Source organism: Bufo gargarizans, chromosome 4 (genome assembly GCF_014858855.1).
Source record: "Bufo gargarizans isolate SCDJY-AF-19 chromosome 4, ASM1485885v1, whole genome shotgun sequence".
NCBI lineage: Eukaryota > Metazoa > Chordata > Amphibia > Anura > Bufonidae > Bufo > Bufo gargarizans.
This window is the reverse complement of record NC_058083.1, coordinates 528,546,882-528,564,026: the sequence shown is the minus strand read 5'-3', so window position 1 is coordinate 528,564,026 and position 17,145 is coordinate 528,546,882. Positions and strand designations below refer to the sequence as shown.

At 42.5% G+C, this 17,145-nt stretch overlaps 1 long non-coding RNA gene and 1 pseudogene across 1 annotated transcript; both read right to left on the bottom strand.

Annotated features, from left to right (window-relative positions):
• Window positions 1-4,185: 4,185 nt before the first annotated feature.
• On the bottom strand, window positions 4,186-10,173 carry LOC122935555 (annotated as a pseudogene).
• Window positions 10,174-10,264: 91 nt separating this feature from the next.
• On the bottom strand, window positions 10,265-13,775 carry LOC122934873. The gene is made up of 3 exons (XR_006388730.1): window positions 13,637-13,775; window positions 10,426-10,570; window positions 10,265-10,313 (listed from the first exon to the last, which is right to left on the bottom strand). It is a non-coding gene; the product is annotated as an uncharacterized LOC122934873 (long non-coding RNA).
• Window positions 13,776-17,145: the final 3,370 nt, after the last annotated feature.

Genomic DNA, 17,145 nt, shown 5'->3' with positions numbered 1-17,145 from the left:
AGAATATCTGCTAGGAAACCACTGCTAAGGACAGGCAACAAGCAGAAGAGACTTGTTTGGGCTAAAGAACACAAGGAATGGACATTAGACCAGTGGAAATCTGTGCTTTGGTCTGATGAGTCCAAATTTGAGATCTTTGGTTCCAACCACCGTGTCTTTGTGCGACACAGAAAAGGTGAACGGATGGACTCTACATGTCCTGGTTCCCACCGTGAAGCATGGAGGAGGAGGTGTGATGGTGTGGGGGTGCTTTGCTGGTGACACTGTTGGGGATTTATTCAAAATTGAAGGCATACTGAACCAGCATGGCTACCACAGCATCTTGCAGCGGCATGCTCTTCCATCCGGTTTGCGTTTAGTTGGACCATCATTTATTTTTCAACAGGACAATGACCCCAAACACACCTCCAGGCTGTGTAAGGGCTATTTGACCATGAAGGAGAGTGATGGGGTGCTGCGCCAGATGACCTGGCCTCCACAGTCACCGGACCTGAACCCAATCGAGATGATTTGGGGTGAGCTGGACCGCAGAGTGAAGGCAAAAGGGCCAACAAGTGCTAAGTATCTCTAGGAACTCCTTCAAGACTGTTGGAAGACCATTTCAGGTGACTACCTCTTGAAACTCATCAAGAGAATGCCAAGAGTGTGCAAAGCAGTAATCATAGCAAAAGGTGGCTACTTTGAAGAACCTAGAATATGACATATTTTCAGTTGTTTCACACTTTTTTGTTATGTATATAATTCCACATGTGTTAATTCATAGTTTTGATGCCTTCAGTGTGAATCTACAATTTTCATAGTCATGAAAATAAAGAAAACTCATTAAATGAGAAGGTGTGTCCAAACTTTTGGTCTGTACTGTATATAGCTATGGGTTAACACACATTTGACGGCATTAGCGAACAGCTAGTTTTATAACACACCGCGCCAGCACATGTCTTGTGCTTTTTCATATTCCAAAGCTTTCAAAAATGTTCCCTTATCAGTGGCAGATGATGTTTAAACACACAGTGATATGGGATAAAGAAAAAAGAAAAACAGTGGCTTGTTGGGACCAAGCGTCCAAAAATTATGCCTTGATGGGGTCAGATGCCTGTCCACACAACACGCGCAAGTGTTAATGGTCAGATTAAAAAGTGTTCAGAACATACAGGGTGGCTGTGGAAAAGGTAGGGTATTAGCGGCATGTGGCCGCAATAGTAGTGGCAGCAGAAGCAGCATAGCATGGAACGTACAAGGCAGTAGATTGGCTGTGTATGGGTAGTAGTAGTAGCGGTAGATGCGTAGCCTTAAAGGCTATATACACCTTTGGAGGCATTTTTTTTTTATGATGGCATTTAATTAATTTTTGGCTAAAAATCATATTTTCAATTGGCCTTTATTAAAACTATGGAGCTCTTCTGTCACAAAGGGTTAACTGTTTTTCTGGTTGTGTGACTGGTACTTTCACTTTGTGCCCTATCTAAGAAGCCTTATCTCTAAACTATTAAGAGGTCATAAACACTTATTTAAGGCACATTCTTATTAGTAAGATACGGATTAGGCTTTACTGAGTATTTATAATTAGTGTTGCTTGCAAATATCGGCACTTCATTTGCTGTCTGTTTTTCTGTGCTGTGATAGGGATTCCTGTGCTGTGATAGGGATTACTGTGATGTGGAAGGGATTAGTGTCTTTGTCTTTAGTCTTAAAAAAAAAGTAATTTGCTGTCTGTTTTTCTGAATCCCTAATTTATTAGATTTTTGCCCCATTGTCCCAAACCCAATAAAGTCATCTCAAAGTCCCTCTTTATTTTCTTTGTATAGTTTTTTGGGCTGTAAATACATTTTTGGCTGATCATGAGCGGCCGTGGGTGTGCCGGCAGACGGCGGTCGTGGTAGGGGAGTTGGTTCCAGTGCTAGACCGTGGCCAGCACGGGGCCGATCCTCTAGCAAAGTGAGCCATGCCTGTTTTGCACATGCAATACGAGCATATTACATTGCCGATTTCTGCAATCAAGAAAATAATGACTAAAGATCACGAATTCTAGAATTTGTGCATTTTTGGTGAATTTTAGGCCAAAAATTTGTGAAATATTGCGAAAACTAATGTTGCTTTTGTTGCTCATCACTATTTATAATGAGAGCGCAGAGATAAGAAGTCCTGCTGTTCCTCAGATGACAAAAAAATCCATAGGCAGCTAGTAGAGCATGTCAGCTTTGTACACAAAAAGGATTCCTTATTGTTAATAAAGACCAGTTGAAATTATTTTTAGCTCAAAATAGGTATAATGCAATAATAAAAAATTGCCCCAAAGCATTTAATAGTGGTGGCAGTAGGGGAATGGCAACGAGCAGGTGCTGGCAGCAGCCCTATGGTACATGTTGGCAGGCATACAGCAGTAGTGGTATGATGGCGGTGGCAGCAGCTGTACAGAAGATGATGATAGGCAGACAACAACAGTGGCAAGATGGGGCACCATCACCGAGGCTAGATCTATTTATTGGCCTCAGTCAGAAGAGTGTGAAAATCCTTACAAATCCAGACACGGTTTATTTTGAAAAAGTGATGTTTTGGACACTGGAGGAGGACAACTTGGTCTGTTTGGGTAGCACCACATTGCCTGCAGCGCTAAAACCCCTCTCTAAGATGACACTGGAGGCTGGGCAAGAATGAAGACAGAGAGCAGGTATGGGCAAGAATGAAGACAGAGAGCAGGTAGGCCTAACCTGGACACTGAGGTAAGAGGTCTCCACTTGCTGATTTGCTTCAGCCTGGTGCAGCACGTATAAAAACTGTTCTATCATGTTGAGGAGACTGAACTAGCTGCTGTGGCGGCAGGAGATGGGTGACCCTGCAGGACCCGGAGAGGAGTCTCCCTGTCAGACACGCTAGTGGCAGGCATCTGCTTGCTGAAAGCTGCAGCAAGCTGTGTATACAGTGTTTCTGGGTAATAACGTAATTTGGCCTCCCTTTTGGGGGATGAAAGCATTCCCTCATTTAGCTTTGATAGTGGGGATCTAAAAGCATGGATATCCAGTAATCATTAGACTGTTTGATGTGAATGATATGCACGTCGGTGCATAAGCAAGCATATAGGTCCCCATTCTGGCTAGCATGCCCGAGGAGCCAGTTCTATCTGGCTCCTACCCCCTACTAAACGATCAGGTGTCATGATTATCATCCTTCACCTCATCCTCCTCCACTGGCAGCTCCTCATCCCTCATTGGACTCTCTCCTTGTGGTCCTCTAATAACTACAGGGAGGAAAGCAAGATGTGCTAGCTGTTATTCTTTACATGAACATCAGAGTCTGTTCTAAGATAAATATGAGGGGGATTAGATTGTTAATGCCGCAGTTGTCCCTACTGACAAATTTTGGGGCCTCTTCAAAGAACTTCTGCACCTGACACACATTTCTTAATGAGCTGCCACTGCCTGATCTCGAAAAAACACATGCTCCCTGCTGAGGCCATTTGGTGCATGACAAAATCATTTGAATTCCATCGAGTTGGAATATCGTGGATTAAGTGGCGTAATGGCAGACCATTCTGTCGCTGCAAGCCAAGGAGAGCATCCCTCGTCACATAAGAATGTCTGAAATGCAAGGACAGTCTCCTGGACATTTCCAGCCTGCGTAGCTACTCTCGCCCAGGCCGTTTAGCTCCAACACTACATGGCAACGCTTGACTTCATACATGTGATAGGAAGGAGGGGGAGTGGGAGCTACACTGTGCCATGCTGCTGTTGGGGACATAAGGTTGTCCGTGGAGGAGGAGGTGAATAAATGCCTTGTGTGAGAAACAGGCCAAATACAAGGCAGGGATGGCTTTTTGGGAGAAATAATCATTACTAGATATCTTCCAGCGAGTTTGAGTACACACCATCAGCTCCCTAAAGGCAGCAAGCTCTACTAAATGGTATAGCAGTGACTGCACTGCCAGCAACTTGGCCAGCTAATATGTTCAGCTAATAAACCACACTAAGGATTTGCAAAGAAGAGTGCTATTTATTATTGATATCCTAGCAATATGCCACCAATGTTCGAAGTAATACAAGCCCTTTAATGGTGACAGGGCATGTGACTTGTATTCTTTGCAATATATACATCAGAAGACATTGTTAGGCAGCAGGTCCTACAATGAATTGCCACATCTGCCACGTTTTTTTTTAACAATTTGAACATTATAATGGTTTCTCCCTTGTGCTATTTTTCAGATGCACAAGAACCCATTTCCAGTTTCCCACATTCTGAACAAGAAAATGGTTATTTCCCTGTGTGAGTTCTCTGATGATGTTTAACAAGAGCCCTTTTCTGGCTGAAACATTTCCCACATTGTGAACATGAAAATGCCTTTTCTCTATCATGAGTTCTCTGATGATTAAGAAGAGTTGATTTATGGGTAAAACATTTTTCACATGCTGAGCATGAAAATGGCTTCTCTCCTGTGTGAGTTCTTAGATGTTCCAAAAGAAAGTATTTCTGACTAAAACACTTTCCACATTCAGAACATAAAAATGGCTTTTCCCCTGTGTGAGTTGTCTGATGTCTAACAAGACCCGCCATCTGGGTAAAACCTTTCCCACATTCTGAGCATGAAAATGGCTTCTCTCCTGTGTGAGTTCTTAGATGACTCACAAGTTTTGATTCGTGGATAAAACACTTTCCACATTCTGAACAAGAAAATGGCTTTTTCCTTGAGTGACATTGTAGATGTTTCGCAAGTTTCGAATGCTGGGTAAAACATTTCCCACATTCTGAGCATGAAAACGGCTTCTCTCCTGTGTGAATTCTTAAATGTTCCACTAGAAATGATTTCTGACTAAATGATTTCCCACATTCTGAGCATGAAAATGACTTCTCTCGTTTGTGAGTACTCTGGTGATGAAGAAGAGTTGATTTATGCGTAAAACATCTTCCACATTCTGAGCATGAAAATGGCTTCTCTCCTGTGTGAATTCTTAAATGTTCCACAAGAAATGCTTTCTGCCTAAAAGATTTCCCACATTCAGAACATGAAAATGGCTTCTCTCCTGTGTGAGTTGTCTGATGTCTAACAAGACCTGTTTTCTGGCTAAAACATTTCCCACATTCAGAACATGAAAATGGCTTCTCTCCTGTGTGAGTTGTCTGATGTCTAACAAGACCTGTTTTCCTGCTAAAACATTTTCCACATTCTGTACATGAAAATACCCTTTTCCTTGAGTGACATCGTAGATGTCCCGCAAGATCTGATTTCTGGGTAAAGCATCTCCCATCTTCTGAACATGAAAAAGACTTCTCCCCTGTGTGATTTCTCTGATGTTTTTCAAGAGAACCCTTCCACATAAAACATTTCCCACATTCTGAACATGTATATGGCTTCTCCGCTTTGTGAGCTCTTTGATGTCTAACTAAAAGTAATTTCCTGGTAAAAGTCTTTCCACATTCAGCGCATAAAAATGCCCCCTTCTCTATGTGATTTTTCTCCTGCAAAGGAAGATTAGATTTCTTTTTAAAATGTTTCCCACGTAAAAATATTCTCCCCCATCTATGTCCAGTTATTTGTTTGAAAATCTGTGATTGATTAGCTGAAGGTTTCTTGTGACCAGTGGTATCGGTGGATATATCTCCACTGTGAAGGACTGAGGGTACATTAGGAGTTATTGAATTAGCTTGTGTGATATTGCTATTTTCTTCTTCATGATAGGAAGATAACTGGAGATGTCCATGGGAGTCGATCATCCCATCTTTACCTGGAAAAAAATACAAAATTTTCATATTTTCACAGAGAAATTAACAGATTTTTTTAAATGAATAAATCAACCTTTATTGAGACAATAGTAAGCAAGTAAACTAAGTAAATAGGACACAGAACAATTTCAGTAAGTAAAGAATTATATTAAAAAAATACTACTTTAGTAAAAAAAAAATTTGCAACTTTTCTCCCTTCCCGAAAATGTGGGTGAGGTCTACGCAGTCCGACACATGTAACAATACCAACACCAGAAACATCAGCGTAACTATAGCCATAGCACTTGCTATAGGCCAAGAGGTTAGGGGGTTCTATCAGGTGCTATAATGTGGGTTTTCTGATATACTCCATTATATGCTATTATACCTTTTTTGATTATTGCTACATATGCTGCTGTTTTTATTTTCTTACACTAGGTGGTCAATCTTTTCTATGGGACCATGTGAATTATAGTTAAGCCCTTGACCAGAAAACTGGTGTATGTTCTACCTAAAATATACAAATTCACTTTTTGGTGCATAGACAGTATACTAAGGCCCCTTTCACACGGGCGAGTATTCCGCGCGGACACGATGCGCTGAGTTGAACGCATTGCACCCGCACTGAATACCGACCCATTCATTTCTATGGGGCTGTTCACATGAGCGGTGATTTTCACGCATCACTTGTGCGTTGCGTGAAAATCGCAAGCATGCTCTATTTTATGCGTTTTTCACGTAACGCAGGCCCCATAGAAATGAATGGGGTTGCGTGAAAATCGCAAGCATCCACAAGCAAGTGCGGATACGGTGCGATTTCATGCACGGTTGCTAGGAGACGATCAGGATGGAGACCCGATCATTATTATTTTCCCTTATAACATGGTTATAAGGGAAAATAATAGCATTCTGAATATAGAATTCATAGTAAAATAGTGCTGGAGGGGTTAAAAAAATATATAATTTAACTCACCTTAGTCCACTTGATCGCGCTGCCCGGCATCTCGTCTGTCTCCTTTGCTGAACAGGACCTGTGGTGACGTCACTCCGGTCATCACATGTTCCATCACATGATCTTTTACCATGGTGATGGATCATTTGATGACCGGAGTGACGTCACCACAGGTCCTGTTCCTGCAATGAATGCTCACCACAGGTCCTGTTCAGCAAAGGAGACAGAAGTGATGCCGGGCTACGCGATCAAGTGGACTAAGCGGAGTTAAATTATTTATTTTTTATTTTTTAACCCCTCCAGCGCTATTTTACTATGGATTCTGTATTCAGAATGCTATTATTTTCCCTTATAACCATGTTATAAGGGAAAATAATACAATCTACAGAACACTGATCCCAGACCCGAAGTTCGGGTTTGGGTACCAAAAATGCACGATTTTTCTCACGCGAGTGCAAAACGCATTACAATGTTTTGCACTCGCGCAGAAAAATCGCGGGTGTTTCCGCAATGCACCCGCAAATTTTCCCACAACGCCCGTGTGAAAGAGGCCTCACGCTGGGTTCACACCTAGGCGTTTCTCAAACGCGCGTTTCTATGCGCGTTTTTGTCGCGCGTTTTATGCGCGTTTTTTTTAATAGTGAACGCGCGTTTGACGCGCGTTTGGGTGATTGACAGCAGTGTTGTCCAAAGAGTCTATGGCCCAAACGCGCCAAAAAAAGCTCCTGTACTTGTTTGAGCGTCGGGCGTTTTACAGCGCGATCGTACGCGCTTTAAAACGCCCAGGTGTGAACCCTTCCCATAGGGAATCATTGGTTCTTGCCTGTTGTGCGTTTTACAGCGCGTAGGAACGCGCTGTAAAACGCTCAGGTGTGAACCCAGGGTAGGAGTGGCGTATGAAGACAGCATATGACTACATCTCTCTGGTGTCTCTAATATGAAAGGAGAAATATGTATCTGCACATTTGACAAATTTCTGATTGGAACGTTTCGTTCTTTTCTGTTCCGGTCCCTTTCACTACCGGATTTCTTTTTTGTTTCGTTTTTTTTTTAGTTTTTTTGGTTTTTGTGTTTTAAATTTTCTTCCCTATCTTCCTTGAGCCATAACTTTTTACATTTCCATTCACATATTTTCATGAGGGCTTATTCTTTGCGGGACAAGTTGTACTTTCTAATGCCAACATTTATTATGGCATACAATGTAGTGGGGTGGAATATTTTTTTTTTATAATAATAATAAAAAAATTAAAAAATAAACTGTTCCTCCACCATTTTACAGGTTTTGTTCCCACAGCGTTTCATTTGCGGCAACACTGACCCATGCCCTTCATTCTCTGGGTCAGTACGATTACAAGGATACCCTATACGTGTATATTTTTCTTTTTTATAAATAGTAGTCTAAATTGTGAAATACATTTTCATTTTTTATTTATTTTTTATTTCTATATCACTATATTCTGACCCCCATAACTTTTTTATAGTTATATCAACTGAGCTGTGTGGGGGCTCATTTTTTGCAGGACAATCTGTAGTTTTTATTGATACCATTTTGAAGGGATTTTATTACATTTTTTGGGTAAGAAAAGCAATGAAATTATGGCAAATTGGTTATTTTGACCTTTTTTTCCATTACGCCATTCACCATATTTTTGGGTATTTTTATTATACGGAAAGGGGGGTGATTTAAACTTTTATGTATTTTTTTACAGTTTTTTGTTATTTTTTTGTAATGGTTTTTAAGCTCATATATGAGCCTATAAAATCAGGTTTTGTTTTTTTTTTCATTTTGAATGATTATGTAGAACTCTTTCTAATGAGACTAATTGATTCACTATTCCACTCATCCCTGATCATATTGCCAGACGCCAGACCCTCTTCATTGATCAATAGGAAATACACACAGTGACTGAATACATTGGCCCTGAATTCTGGAGTAAAAAAAAATGCGCAAAATAGGCCTTTGCGACTTTTTTTGCACTTGTTTGCACAAAAAAAATTGCAACTCTTTGTGTGCACTTGCGAGGCACAGGACGGCAATGCCTTTAAACATCAGAGCAAGAGCAAGATACACACAGCCCACAATACATCGCAATACATTCCAACCGAACCCATAACAACATACACAATATTCAAGATAGCCCGAATGCAATCTGCTACACAGTCTCAAAGGCCATTGTTCCCAAAAGTCACAACATGTCCACGGATGGTCCCCAAAGGGCCAGCAGCAGCAACACAAAACACCACATGCCCAAATTGCATTCAAACGTACAAATTCACCAGGGGCCATAGTCGGCGGGTAGCCAGTCCTCTCCAATGCCCAGTGGCGAGGCAGGTTCCGCCCCAACAAAATATCTCACTTTATGTGGTAATAACTTTGGAACGCTTTTACTTATCCAAGCCATTCAGAGATGGTTTTCTCGTGACACATTGTACCTCATGACAGTCATAAATTTGATTTGAATCAATATATTTCAGTTTAGTGTCAGGGAGAGCTTAGTGAGACAATATGAAGTTAGTTATATTTAATTAACTGACAGAGAGGTTTTAACTAAGGACAGGACATGAGTCAATTTGTAATTTAGTCAGGCTATCAACCATTTTAAGTGAGTGGTGCACCGATATTTAAAGCTATTCTACTTAATTTTTTTTTAAATGTGTATTACCCCAATGTAGATCCCTTAATTCACCTCCTGACATGGTTTTCTGTGTAAGAGTTGCTGTGTATTGTACTGTCCAATTAACCATTTAAAAAATATTGCAGTTTCTCTAAAAAAATTCAGTTGAACACAGAAGCCTTTTCTGCATCATTGTTACCTTGTATTGGTAGAGAGCATTATGTATATATATATTATTTATTTTACTTTAAAAAAAAAATCTAATCTGTTACTTCTCCCCAAGAATGGTTAGTTTTTATACTGTTTAAAATTAAAGTATAAATATTCTGACAGTGAAACACATTTTTTTAAACAGGCTTTGTTATGGCGGTCTACCATCCATTTACCCATAGGCATATATTTTGCTGTCACTTTGACATTACTAATGCTGTCTTCAAGTTAAAGAGCTTCAAATGGGTTGGATGCAGTACTAGGAGACCTCAGAGTGTTATATATAAATTTTCAGGGCACTTCCAATACAGACTGAATTTATTCATACCAGAATAACATCTGAAGACCAATTAGTATGAATCAGTCCCTAAAAGGAATTTCAGGAAATTCACAAATCTCTAATGATGAGTAAATCTAGGTGACTCTCAAAATTGTTCTCTCCGCTACAGTCATGGAAGGTCTCCTCTTACCCGGTGATGTGAGGGACTGGTGATTCTCCATCATGACGTCCTTGTACAGATCCCTGTGTTCTTCTAAATACTCCCACTCCTCCATGGAGAAATAGACCGCGACATCCTGACACCTTATAGGAACCTGACAACACAAGGACACAGTCATTACCAGACCCCTCCCTTGGCGTTATTGTATAATGTCCCAGCATTCCCAGCAGCGCTCACCTCTCCGCTCAGCAGCTCAGTGATCCTGGTGGTCAGTTCTAGGATCTTCTGCTCATGTATCAGGGAATGAGGTGGAGGCTCGGTGATGGGGCTCTGGGTCCTGCTCCATCCTCCTGACACACGGGGTGTCACACACTCACCAGACGACTTCTTCACTACTGTGTAATCCTGTGTATGGGGAGACGCCGATCACTACAGAGATTCTAAGAATCCTTCACCTTTCCAGTCATTTCCCTGGTTTATTACTAGAGATAAGAGTGATGTCATGTGAGACTCTCACCTCTCCAGTTATCAAGGAGATGATCTCCAGGGTGAGGTCTAATATCCTCGCAGCCATGTGGTCTCTGTCCTTCTCCATCTATGATGGGTTATTGATGGAAAGGGCTATTGTTTTTCAAATGAAAATAGTCCTGTACCTAAGAAACCTGAGGGAAACATGGAGGACTTAGTGCAAAATCACATTTGAAAGAACATTTTACATGAAGTTTAGTGTCTCACGAATTGGTAATTATAAAGGACTACTGATCGTGTACAATGAAGGTGACTTCGTTATTGTGTTGTCTCATGTATACCAGATTGCTGATAATAAAATGAGGTTAGCTGCCTGCACCTGCTATAATACAGTGAATACAGTGTTACATAGGATGCACACTGCTGTGTATCACATCTTCCAGGTCACTATAACTCTGATACCCCCTTTATCCTGACGTAATACTATATTTCTCCCAAGACATTAGCAGGAGTAACGGTTCCAATATTGATCTGCCTTTTAGGTGGGGATCCTTTCCACTTTCTATCACTTCTCCAACCCTATAACACTCTAAATTAGAAGACAGCATTTCTGTAGTACAGAATATATTATAAAGTTTCTTCTTAGAGAAAATGACCATTTCTGCATCTTTCCTTTTTGTTTAGGTCTTTAGTGCTTTGAGTTTCAAAAACTTACAAGGAAAGCTATACAAACATCCCTTAGAACTGTTCATATGGCGCTTAATGTTGCCACTGTTCCGTGCCTTGGTCACTTGTGGGTGTAAATTAGTGCCAATTAACTTGTATTTCTCCTCAGTTCAGTATTGCATGAGTTAAAGGGGTATTCCAGTAGGTAAAGGTTAGCCCCTATCTACACCCCCTATTGATCACGAGAACGGGGGCCCTGTAACCCTTGCTGCTCCTCTGAAATGACCTGAGCAGCGAGTCGCACATGCACACGGCCGCTCCATTCATTTCTACTGGAGTTCCGGAGATAGCAGAGCGCTCAACTTGTCTATCTCTGGAGCTCCCATAGAAAAGAATGGAGCGGCCGTGTCTATGTATGACTGGTAGGGTATATATTTGGAACACATGTATGACTGGCCACTCCAGTCATTTCAGGGAAGCAGCAGGGGGCCTGCAGGGGGTATGGGGCACCTGTTTACATGATCGGTGGGGGTCCCAGTGGTAGGACCCCCACCGATCTGAGAGTTATCCCCTGTGATGTGGGTAGGGAATAAACTTTTACCTACTGGAATACCCCTTTAATGTTCCTTGGTCTTGTTTGTATATTTGTTTGATTAATGAGACGGATCTCCATACAGTATTATTCCAAAGTTTTGAATGAAGTGACTTCGGATGAAGCATCTGAAGCTCGCTTCGCTCAACACTAGCTACAGCCACATGGAGTTTTTGGACAAGGTCTTGAAGCAGATCTGCCTGCAGGATTTTGTGCCAAAGCCAGAAGTGTATTTGAAAGGAATGGGAAATACAGTCAGGTCCATAAATATTGGGACATCAACACAATTCTAACATTTTTGGCTCTGTATACCACACAAATGGATTTGAAATGAAACAAACTAGATGTGCTTTAACTGCAGACTGTCAACTTTAATTTGAGGGTATTTACATCCAAATCAGGTGAACGGTGTAGGAATTACAACAGTTTGCATATGTGTCTCCCACTTGTTACGTGACCAAAAGTAATGGGACAGAATAATAATCATAAATCAAACTTTCACTTTTTAATACTTGGTTGCAAATCCTTTGCAGTCAATTACAGCCTGAAGTCTGGAACGCATAGACATCACCAGACGCTGCGTTTCGTCTTCAGTTCCTGCTTGTTCTTGGGGCATTTTCCCTTCAGCAAGTGAAATACATGCTCAATCGGATTCAGGTCCGGTGATTGACTTGGCCATTGCATAACATTCCACTTCTTTCCCTTATAAAACTCTTTGGTTGCTTTTGCAGTATGCTTTGGGTCATTGTCCATCTGCACTTCAAAGCGCCGTCCAATAAGTTCTGAAGCATTTGGCTGAATATGAGCAGATAATTTTGCCCGAAACACTTCAGAATTCATCCTGCTACTTTTGTCAGCAGTCACATCATCCATAAATACAAGAGAACCAGTTCCATTGGCAGCCATACATGCCCACGCCATGACACTACCACCACCATGCTTCACTGATTAGGTGGTATGCTTAGGATCATGAGCAGTTCCTTTCCTTCTTCATACTCTTCTCTTTCCATCACTCTGGTACAAGTTGATTTTGGTCTCATCTGTCCATAGGATGTTGTTCCAGAACTGTGAAGGCTTTTTTAGATGACGTTTGGCAAACTCTAATCTGGCCTTCCTGTTTTTGAGGCTCACCAATGGTTTACATCTTGTGGTGAACCTTCTGTATTCACTCTGGTGAAGTTTTCTCTTGATTGTTGACTTTTACACACATACACCTACCTCCTGGAGAGTGTTCTTGATCTGGCCAACTGTTGTGAAGGGTGTTTTCTTTACCAGGGAAAGAATTATTCGGTCATCCACCACAGTTGTTTTCCGTGGTCTTCCGGGTCTTTTGGTGTTGCTGAGCTCACCGGTGCGTTCCTTCTTTATAAGAATGTTCCAAACAGTTGTTTTGGCAACGTCTAATGTTTTTGCTATCTCTCTGATGGGTTTGTTTAGATTTTTCAGCCTAATGATGGCTCCACTGATAGTGACAGCTCTTTGGATCTCATCTTGAGAGTTAACAGCAACAGATTCCAAATGCAAATAGCAGACGTGAAATGAACTCAGGACACTTTATCTGCTCATTGTAATTGGGATAATGAGGGAATAACACACACCGGCCATGGAACAGCTGAGAAGACAATTGTCCCATTACTTTTGGTCACGTAACAAGTGGGAAACACATATGAAAACTGTTGTAATTCCTGCACCGTTCACCTGATTTGGATATAAATACCCTCAAACAAAAGCTGACAGTCTGCAGTTAAAGCACATATTGTTTGTTTCATTTCAAATCCATTGTGGTGTTGTATAGAGTCCAAAAAAATTGAATTGTGTTGATGTGCCAATATTTATGGACCTGACTGTATAAAGGAAGAATTTATACTTTTCCTTTCTGGTGGATTCACTTCTTGCCTTGGCTGAAAATCCTGCAGGGAGATCTGCTCAAAAACTCATCTAAAGAACTCTGTATGGCTGTACCCTAAGAGGCAATCCAACCATAATCCTCCATTCCACTCACCACATGAGGAAGCCAAACATATACTGGCACTCTGATGTCATCATCACAATGGTTGTCCTTCTGGTGGTGTGCACACATTGATTTCAGCAGCATCCCACATAACCCAGCATCTGAGATCTCAAGTGCATCGTAGACACACAGAACCATCTTACGGAGAGTGAGAGCGATCGAGAGAGAGAGAGAAAAGGAAATGAGCTTCTTGCCTAAGATAACTCCTGGTCTGCAACTGCTCCACGAACCTGATCCTGCACCAGAACCTCCTGACAGTGGTATAGGAGCTGCCCTCATAGTGAAGGTCCTATGACTAAGAGCAGGACAGGAAAGCCTGCTGCAGCCTGGGGTTCCCACTCTCTGCATCAGGCCTCCCAGCAGTAAGCCGGGGAAGAGAACAGACTGGGTGAGATCTTTTCTCCTGCCATGAGAGTCTTCTGTGCCCCCCAACAGACAGGAAACAACCGGAGCAGGTAAAGGGGAGGAGCCTTTTAAATCTGTCTTCCAAGTTGTTTATTATCCCTGAGTGGCAGGGGGGAACCCCTCTCTTACTGCCATTTTGGAGGTGTTAGGAAGAGAGACAGTTTTCTCTTGTAAGATATATTACAAACTTTCTTACATTCACCTGTACTATTCAGGCATTCAAAGTCTGTTGAAAGTACATTGACCATTGCAGGCCTTATACACTCAACCGTATTTTGCATCCATTTTTGCAGATTGCACATGTTGGACCCATTCATTTCTATGAGTCTGCAAAAAGAATGGAAAAAGGTGAGCTGCCCGCATCCATGTGTCAGTTCGGCAAATCTTAGAATATGTCCTATTCCCATCCGTATTGTGGTAAAAAAAAATCAGACTTTCTAGTGATGGGAGTGAGAAAAATGCAGATTGCACATGGAAAATGTTATTTTGCAGATGTGTGTGTATAGGTCATCAAAGAAAAGCCTACTGTCACAACAAACGACTAGGCCCTAAAGCTAGGGAGAAAAGGGTCACCTCCTAGCGATCCCTAAAAGCTTTCCCAAAACTGCTGTGTCCATGTGCATACCCTAATGGCGGATATGCACATGCCCTTGTGCCTAAACCTAAACATCCTGGGCAAACCCTAAGCAGCAGGGAAAAGGGAAGAGGCAACCTGCTTCTTCAAACCAGGAGGAAGCAAGCGTCTCCCTAGAGGCCTAGATAAAACACACAAAGGGAAATAAAGGGGAGGACTTATCTTGAGCAGAGCTGGAGCAGACGATCCACCACAAATCAAGAGCTCCCAGCAAATAACTATAACCCACACAGGGATAAGCAGCCTCACTAACAATGAAACCCAGTACACCTAAGGGAAGGTGGATCCAGCTCAAACTCAAATCAAAACAGAGAAGTCAGACATGTCCAGCCAGTCTGACAGACCTCCGCACATTCACAGGGCAAGGCGTGACAGTACCCCCCCCCCCCCCTTCTACAGATGACCTCCGGACACCCCGGACCAACTTTATCCGGGTGTGCCCTGTGAAAGGCCCTCACCAGGCGGCTAGCTATGACATCAGCAGCCGGAACCCACATTCTTTCCTCGGGACCGTATCCCTTCCAGTGCACCAGGTACTGGAGGGAACCCTGAAGAACACGCGAGTAGAGAATCTTAGAGATTTCAAACTCCAAATTGACATCCACCAGGACAGGGGGAGGTGGCAATAGAGATGGTTCCACAGGTTCCACATATTTCTTTAATAAAGACCTGTGAAACACATTATGGATCTTCCAAGTCTGCGGAAGATCCAGACGAAACGCCACCGGGTTGACAATCGCAGAGATTTTGTAAGGGCCAATAAATCTTGGACCCAATTTCCAAGATGGTACCTTCAGCTTAATGTTTCTAGTGGACAACCACACCGAATCACCCACACACAGGTCCAGACCAGTCATATGTCTCCTGTCAGCCATCCGTTTATACCCATCTTTTCCAAATTAACTTGGATCTTCCGCCAGATAGATGACAAGGTGGAAGAGAATCTCTCCTCTTCTGGCATCCCAGAAGATCCAGTCCCAGAAAAAGTACCAAACTGTGGGTTAAAACCATATGCGCCAAAAAATGGCGACTGATCAGTGGACTCCTGTCTACGGTTATTCAAGGCAAATTCGGCTAGAGACAAAAATGAGGACCAGTCATCCTGGTTCTCGGCAACAAAACACCTCAAATAGGTCTCCAGGTTTTGGTTAGTGCGCTCTGTCTGACCATTTGACTAGGGATGAAAAGCCGAAGAAAAAGACAGTTGAATTCCCAGACGAGAGCAGAACGCCCTCCAAATCCTGGAAACAAATTGCGTCCCCCTATCAGACACCACATCAGAGGGAATGCCATGTAGTTTCACAATGTTATTGATAAAAACCTGAGCAAGAGTTTTGGCATTGGGCAAGCTAGGCAACGGTACAAAGTGGGCCATTTTACTGAAGCGGTCCACTACCACCAAAATCACAGCTTTCCCAGAGGAACTCGGTAAATCGGTAATAAAGTCCATGGACAAATGCGTCCAAGGACGAAACGGGATGGATAAAGGAAGAAGGGATCCTGAAGGCCGAGTGTGAGCCACCTTCGCGCGTGCACAGGTCTCACAAGCTGTCACATAACCCTCCACACCCTTGCGCAACCCTGGCCACCAGAATCTCCCGGAAATAAGATCTATGGTGGATTTGCTTCCAGGATGTCCCACAAGGACCGTATCATGATGTTCCTTGAACATCTTGTATCGCAGTTCAGCAGGGACAAACAACTTGGAGGACAAGAATCAGGAGCCTCCTCCTAGCCCCCCAACCACTCCATCTCCAACTCTGGGTACAAAGCGGAAACCACCACCCCATCAGCCAAAATCGGAGCAGGATCCTCCGAATCACCCCCCCCCCCCCTTCCCAGGAAAACTACGTGACAACGCATCTGCCTTTATGTTTTAAACCCCAGGGCAAAAGGTGACCACAAAATTGAACCTAGTAAAAAACAGTGACCCTCTAGCCTGTCTAGGATTCAGGCGCTTAGCAGACTGCAAGTAAGCCAAACTCTTGTGGTCAGTATATACCGTAATAGGATAAGTAGCCTCCTTCAACCAATAATGCCATTCCTCAAAGGCCAATTTAATGGCCAGCAACTCTATCTCCTACATCATAATTTCTTTCAGTGGCTGAGAGTTTCTTGGAGAAAAAAAGCACACTGACGCCATTTGCTAGGGGATAGACCCTGTGACAGAACTGCTCTGACCCCCCACTTATGATGCATCAACTTCCAAGATGAACGGTTGAGACACATCAGGTTGCATCAGAATGGGAGCAGACGCATAACATTTCTTAATAGCAGAAAAGGCCTGTAATGCCTCATCCGACCAGACAGAAAAGTCGGCGCCTTTTTTAGTCATATCTGTCAAATTTTCTGTAGTAATTGGTAAAACCCAGAAACCGCATCAGAGCTTTTTGATTCTCAGGCCGGTCCCATTCCCCCTTTTCGGGGTCCATACGAAAACCAGAGTCAGAAAGCAGGTATC